This window comes from Castor canadensis, chromosome 10, assembly GCF_047511655.1.
Source record: "Castor canadensis chromosome 10, mCasCan1.hap1v2, whole genome shotgun sequence".
NCBI lineage: Eukaryota > Metazoa > Chordata > Mammalia > Rodentia > Castoridae > Castor > Castor canadensis.
The window spans coordinates 108,965,838-108,973,670 of record NC_133395.1 but is presented as its reverse complement, the minus strand read 5'-3'; the positions used below and the strand labels follow the sequence as shown (position 1 = coordinate 108,973,670).

Sequence of the window (7,833 nt, the reverse complement as noted above, 5' to 3'; positions counted from 1 at the left end):
ATGTATGGAGCATAAGATGGGAGAGCCAGGAGGCAATTCTGTGGAATCTGGCGAACTTGGGTATAAAAGGCACTCTGACAAGGTGATCACAGGCCACCTACAATTGTTACACAGCAATAAGAAGTTATTTTGACAGGACATGTGGCACACTTCAAAAAGAGGACTCCAATCCACAAATGATTAGTAATATGTTACACAAAAGTTCTGGTTTAATGAACAAGCTATTATAGTAATGGATGGATAGATATGTATCTTCCATATATTCATTTTGTAATTTCCATTCAGTTCTGTTGGTGGTGATGAGTGGAGTGAGAGGGAAGGAAAGATGTAAACGTGGTTTATAAGAAAATGGAAAAACACCAATGAAGGCTTCCATTTAGTGCTCTCTGGTTCTCTTGCTTTCCCTTGGCAAATTTTCAATGTTTTCTCCAATACTATACTTCAGACGACTCTTCCTCTGTGTGCTACAGGATGCAGCAAAGGTGAAAAAGACTGGACAGCCACATATGTGCTGCCTCAGGTCAAGTGTTTATGTACAATTCATCATTTCACTCATGTCTTTGCTTCCTTTCTTTCCAGTCAGTATCTTACTCCATTTTCCCACTCATAATAATCGAACCCTTTGGTGAAACCATGCTATGTTCCTATTTCTCAAAATCTTCTTTGAACATCATCAACTCCAGAAAAGTATTTTGTTCAATTTTAGCAGAGGACTTTTTGGTGAGAAAAACAATAAAAAATATAAAATATTCATTGGGTTGGTATGATGGAACACACCTGTAATCTCATTTAATCAGGAGATGGAAGCAGGAAGATCAAAAGTTTGAGGCCAGCCCAGCAGTTAGCAAGATCCTATCTTACAAACAAAATATGAACCAAAGTGATGAGGTCATGGCTCAAGTGGTAGAACACTTGCCTAGCATGAGACCTGGGTTCAACCCCCAGTAACACACACACACACACACACACATACACACACACAAATTACAGGGTGGAGTGTTCAGGGAATAAAAGGATAAAAATGCAGCTGGAAGTTAGACAATTCTAGACACCGGAGTGTCCCTACTGACTTGTGTGCCTGGCATCCTCCCCACTGCCTTGACTTTCTGAAAACCATTTTCTCTTTTTTAAACAGAATTTTTGTGCAGAAGAAGCAGTTTTCTTTCACTGTCATTGTCCTCCTGCCCCCAGTCACAGATTATTGGTGTGGTGCTGGTCATTTAATAAAATTTGGTATGTATTAGCTTTTGCAGTTAACAAACTATACCAGAGCTTGGTGGCTTAAAATAATAATTATTCTCACTCATAGGCCCAAGGTACAGCTGGGGTGGTTTTGCTTTGTGTGGCAGGTCTGAAGAGAGCTAATGTGACACTGTTCAATGCATATTTATTCTGCGGTTGGGGCTGAAGGAGCAGTGGCTATCTGGGGAAGGCATCTCTCAAAGAAATGGCAGGACAAGAGGGCAAGTAGAAACACATGATTCTTGAGGCTGAGGTTTGGGAATCATATACTGTTACTTTTGCCCCTTCTTAATTGGCCAATGCAAGCCACATGGCTGAGCACAATGTCAGTTGAGGATGGAGGATGATATACACTACATCTATGAGTCCATGGCAAGAAGAACTGAAGCCAACTAATTCAATATACCACTCTGGATCATTTCCTGGTAATTTTCACATTGAGTCTGAGGATAAGAGGGTTTATAGGAATGTGTTATGAGTTTGGCTATGATACTTGACAACTTTTATTGCCATGTTTCTTGCCATGCTGAGGAAACCTTTCTCAGAGTGACAGGGAATGAGGTGGTTGTGGAAAGCACAGAGACAAAACACAGAAAGGGATTCCAGATGACCCTTAAGCCTGGTCTGGTGTTCTCCAAGGCTCATCCACTCCTATTCCCCTGCCTGACTGGTTGAACCTCTCTATTTGCTTTGCATATTAAAGAAAATCGTACTAGTCTCATAGACATGATGTGAATATCAAAGAAAACTATGGCTATGAAGACAATTTGTATACTGTTGAGTACAATGCTAAACATGTATCCATCAGCTATTTATTAAGTGTATAAGAAGGCACTATGTCAAGTGTTGGAGGTGAATAAAACAGGCATGATTCTTTCCTTTATGGGGTTTATAGTTTAGAGAGGAGGCCATAAAAAATAAGGTAAAGTGAATGAGCGTGGGGCTTTATAACCACTGGTGTGCACCCGCGGCATGTGCCCAAGTTCTGCCAGTTGTTCAGGATTTTGAGTATCTGTTTGCATGAGTGTCGTGGCAAGGCCTGTTTCATCTCTTTACATTTATAGTCTGCTCCCTTGTCAATGGGGACTGGAGGACTTGTAGCTCTGAACTTGAGGGTAGGCTTGACTTCCTGGTAGGAAGGGAAAGCACCTGACCAATGCTTTTCAAACTCATGGTCAGGCTTTGGGGCCTTTTTTGAGGGCTGGCTAAAGTATTAGGATGTGTCAATTGTGATGCTGCTATAAAGGATGTCAAGGTGATCCAGAGAACTCAGAGTTCTTGAATTAGTCTTAGAAATGACCTATGGAAGCAGTGCTTTCTTCTGGAGGAATTGTTTATGTGAATGGCACTGGCATAGTCTAGATTCTTGCCTTACTCCAGGATGTGGTGCTTATAAAACATGACAGACAGTGATTAACTGAGATAATGCTTTGAGTGCACAGTGTTGTAGGGGGTTATTCAACTGGTGTGCAAGTTAGATCCTTAGTTGCAATTGATTGCAGGCTGACTTGTCAAAGTGATCATGTTGCTCAGGAACTTGGAGGTAGCTAGAGAACCATGATCAAGGCAAAGCCAGTGTTGAAAAGTGTGCTACAGAATGGGCCTGATGAGGGCACTGCCTCCACTGCTGCCACCTCATCCAGCAGCTGAGGAACTGGTATCTTTACCATGGCTGCCATTCTGTGACACCTCTTCTGTGGCTGCATTCAAATTTGCAGGCACTCAAAACCTGCTGCGCCCACTTTCAGAAGCTTCCAACACCACTATACCCACAGAACCCCAAAGCAGTCTGCAGTCTTTTTCCTCATGTGACCTTCTGGATTGAAACCAAAGGTTTCAATGTCTGTTGAGTGAGATCTTAAGGGAGCCCAACCATTTGACTGTGTCTTAGCTGCAAGGATGCTGGAAATTCGAATTTTGACTCTGCTGGGGAGGTGGGACTCAATGTGAAGATTTCCTCAATGTAGAGAAGCCATTAAAGGAGGAGCATTGTCCATGAATAGGTATGTCAGATGTCTATTTCCCCTGGTTTTTCCCTCTAACCATCAAAATCTTAGCTCAGGGAAGGACCACCAGTGACATACAACAGTGTATAATAATTCTCACATGGTTTCTTAACTTTGAGGGCAGCAAAAGTAGCTGTTGAGAATTTTGTGATATTTGGCTTTCTCTTCATGTTTTGCCCAATGGTTCCAACTCCCAATTTCTCTTCACTAAGAGAAATGCATGGGTTAAGAAGTCTCTGAATTCTAGCTTAGATTGCTCTTTGTGTGTGCCTGCTCTGCTCTGATCTTTCTTGTTATCTTGTTTCCTGTTTCTCCACAACTTCTTTCCTCTGTGTAGCTGATTAAAAGGATTTCAGGTTAAGGGTGGAAGGTCCTACCCAGACATTGCCAAAGGAATGCTCAGACATTTAGAAATGGAAAATAAAAATTCACACGCAAAAAAATGCAAAAAGGTCAGACTTCAGAATGACTCACTGGTTACTTAAGAATATAATCAGTGGAACAGATGTGGGGATGCACACTTGTAATTCCAGCTGTTTGGGAGGTGGAGGTAGCAGGATCACAATCTGAGGATGGCTGGGATAAAAGCTTAAGACCCTATCTGAAAAAAAAAGAAAGAGCAAAAAGGGCTGGGGGCATTATAAAGTTAGAGAAGATCTTATTATTTTGGGGGCCAGAGCATACAGAATGCTCATGATGGTTTAAAATATGTCTACAAGTTCTTTGAAAATGTTCCTTCAAAAGGAAAATTTAATTCCTCTCCACTTGATCATGGGCCAGACTTCACAAATTGCTTATAAAGAATAGAATGTGGCAATCCCAGAATGGTGGTGCACACCTATGATCCCAGGTTCTTGAGAGGTGGAGGCAGGAGGATCATGAGTTCAAGGCCAGTCTGGGCAAAGTTAATGAGACCCTATGTCAACAACAAAATACAAAAGGGGCTGAGGACTTGGCTGAAGTGGTACAGTGTTTGCGAATGAGACCCTGAGACCCTCTTCAATCCCTGAAGAGATGGCGTGTGACTGTTTTTGGTATTTTTTTTTTTGTCAGTACTGGGGTTTGAACTCAGGGCCTCATGCTTGCTAGACAGGTGCTCTACCTCTTGAGTATGCTCCCAAGCCTGGATCGCATCCTCCCATTTATGCTTCCATGTAATTGGGATGATAGGCATGTGCTACCACACCAAACTATTGGTTGAAATGGGATCTTGCTAACATTTTGCTCCAGGCTGGCCTCAAACCTCTATCTTTTCTATCTTCACCTCTCAAGTAGCTGGGATTACAGACGTACACACGGTACCAAGCAGGTGTGTGACTTTTGAGATGAGGTTGTTAAAGGCATTGTAGTTTCCGCCTTGCTCTGGGGCTCTGGGACAAGTCAGCTTCAGGTCATGTCATGGGGGGCACCCAAACAGCCCCATGGGAAAAATCCCTGTGGTGAAAAACAGACCTCTTGCCAACAATTAACACCACCTTGTCAAGCATGTGAGTAAGCCGTCTTCACAGAAGATCCCAGGACTTCATTTAGCCTTCAGGGGAGCAGTCCTCTGATGATATTTCAACTGCAACCATATGAGGGACCTTGACGTGTTCTAAGGGACCCCCTACCTAAGTCACTCCTGGATTTCTGACCTAATGAACTGAGTGGGATAATAAGCATTTGGTAAGTAGCTAAGTTTTGGAGTGATTCGTTACGTGGCCACAGATAACTAAAACCATGAGCCTGTTGTTTCTGGTGCAAAGTATTGTGGTGGTCATTGCTGTGTCCGGTTGTGCTGGCTAAGGTGCTTAGACACGTTAGAATCAGGGCAGGGTGTCAGCACCTGGCCTGACATCAGCATTCATGCCACACTTGTAAGGTTCTGCCCTGGGGTACAAGGCACAATTAGCACTAGTCAGACTGCTTTTGTGCACAGGTTATGTAGGCATGTCGCAGAACACCTGACAAGAAAAGGTTCAGACATTAGATGTCAGGATTCTTTTTTTTTCTTTTATTTTCACTTTATTTTCCCACAAGGCAGCTATGCATTATAAACCTTGAGCATGTGACAGTCACATGATTTCTTCCGTAACCTTTAAGACTTCCAAAAGCTTTCCTGGAGCTTGTCGCCTGAGTCCTGAAGTGTCAAATATTAATGCTTTCTCCAACCACATGTTCCTTTGATGTTTGGGTTATTGAAGACATTCACTGGATAATTTGTCTTCACCACAGTTTCATTTCTGTTCCTGAAAGTGTTTGTTGTTCTTTCTTTTCGATGAGCACTGTGACTCCGTCTTGAACAACTTCTTCATCAGTCTCCTTTTGTCTTCACATATTCCAGAGTGTAAGAGAAACTATTTTAGCCCCTGGTTTGGACATTGACTCTCACATCTAAGTGTTCAGGCTTATCTTTAAGAAGCTGTTTTATCTTGTTTACTACTGAAGATGTCAGAGTGAGGGTGGCTTGGGGTGGACTGCAGCTTCCTCTTGCTCACAGCCCAAGCAGTGGCCCAGACAAAGGAAGCCAGCAGCTCCCTCATCCTGGTGCCTCAGGCCACAGCTCGAACACCTAAGCCTCTCTATGGAGCATTGACTGACCCAAAGACTCAGGAGAGCAGGGACAATTCTTTTTTTTTTTATTGTTTTATTATTCATATGTACATACAATGCTTGGGTCATTTCTCCCCCCTGCCCCCACCCCCTCCCTTACCACCCACTTCGCTCCCTCCCTCTCCCCCCTCCCCCTCAATACCTGGCAGAAACTATTTTGCCCTTATCTCTAATTTTGTTGAAGAGAGAGTATAAGCAATAATAGGAAGGGACAAGGGTTTTTGCTGGTTGAGATAAGGATAGCTATACAGGGAGTTGACTCACATTAATTTCCTGTGTGTGTGTGTTACCTTCTAGGTTAATTCTTCTCGAACTAACCTTTTCTGTAGTTCCTGGTCCCCTTCTCCTATTGGCCTCAGTTGCTTTTAAGGTATCTGCTTTAGTTTCTCTGCATTAAGGGCAACAAATGCTAGCTAGTTTTTTAGGTGTCTTACCTATCCTCATACCTCCCTTGTGTGGAGAGCAGGGACAATTCTTGTTTTGCTCACTTCTGTATACTCTGTTACCAAGCATTGTACCTGGCACATAGGAACTCAATAAATGTTCTCTGAGTGAATGAATTCGTGGGAGCAGGATGTTAAAGTCATCAAAATATTGCAAAAACTCCATTATTCACAATAGCTGAGATATGGAATCAATCTAGGTGAGCATGGACGTGAATGGATGAAGAAGTTGTGGCATCTATACGCTATGGAATATTACTTGGAGATACTTAGGTGTTGCCTCTACAAACTGTACTTTTTGGTGATTGTACTTTCTGCTATAATAGTATTCTTTAGTATAGGACAAACCTTTCCCGACTGGAGTGCAAGCTGAATACAAATCATTTCCGTTTGGATAGCATAATGACACTTGTCCTGCAATATCATCAAACATCCCCGAGGGAGTGGTAGACTGGGACATTACATTTAATTACCTCCTGCCCAATAGTGGTCGGATTTATACTAGGGCCCCTGAGCTGGCAGAACATTAAAACCTTAGCTTTTGACAACCACTACTGTCATGTCTTCCAAGTGGTGTAATAATGGCACTGGGTCACTTAGTAATTGAAATTGAAGACAAATGTAATTAATTGCATAATTTCAAAGTGATCAGATTGAATTCCACTCACATTATATCATCAAACTCATGAGAAGAATAAAGGTTTGAATTAAATCTCTGCCTTTGCTTGACTTGCATCTGGATCTTACACCTAACAATTGCTTTTGGAGCATGGATTTTCTGACTCATCACTTACCAGTCAGGAATCCCTGTAGTCTTTAAATATATGCACACCGGATCTCTAAAAAATGCTTAGTAGAGAACTTGGCACAGAGTATATACTGTGAATATTTGATGGACAATGAATGAATGAACCAAATGAATGAAATGAAAACTGCAGATATTTATTTACTACCAATCCATTTACTCTCAGTGGCTCTTGTAGGCAGCAGGAAAACCAGTCCGGCAGTGTGATTAGACATAGTGGTTATGTGGGGTGAAGATTGATGCTTACTAACTCAGTGGGGGTCAATTTAATCACCAGACATAATAGAACTAGGATCCTCAACGGTGAGCATTTTAAAGATCTTAAAAAGTCTGAGAAGTTTTTGTTTCTAATTTATTGCTGTTAGAAATAAGGCTGAAAGTAACTTTGTACCGATATCATTTTGTCTGGGGATCAGTATAAGAAAAATGTCTGTATACGATGAGGTCAGTGGTCCTATGATTTTTGTAATTTTTATAACTATTACTAAACTGCCCCCATATGAGTTTGTTAACTTACACTCCTATTAGATCTATTTGGGATTGCCAGTTTCCCCTCAGCCTTACCAATAGAGGATGTTTTTAAACTTTAAAAGTTTTGCTAACTGCATCAGGCACTGGTGGCTCACGCCTGTAATCCTAGCTACTCAGGAGGCAGAGATCAGGAGGATCATCGTTCGATGCCAGCCCAGGCAAATAGTTCACAAGACTCTATCTTGAAAAAACCCAACACACACACACACACACA

At 42.0% G+C, this 7,833-nt stretch overlaps 1 pseudogene; it reads right to left on the bottom strand.

Annotated features, from left to right (window-relative positions):
- Positions 1-5,375: 5,375 nt before the first annotated feature.
- LOC109703141 (iron-sulfur cluster assembly 1 homolog, mitochondrial pseudogene) lies at positions 5,376-5,770 on the bottom strand (annotated as a pseudogene).
- Positions 5,771-7,833: the final 2,063 nt, after the last annotated feature.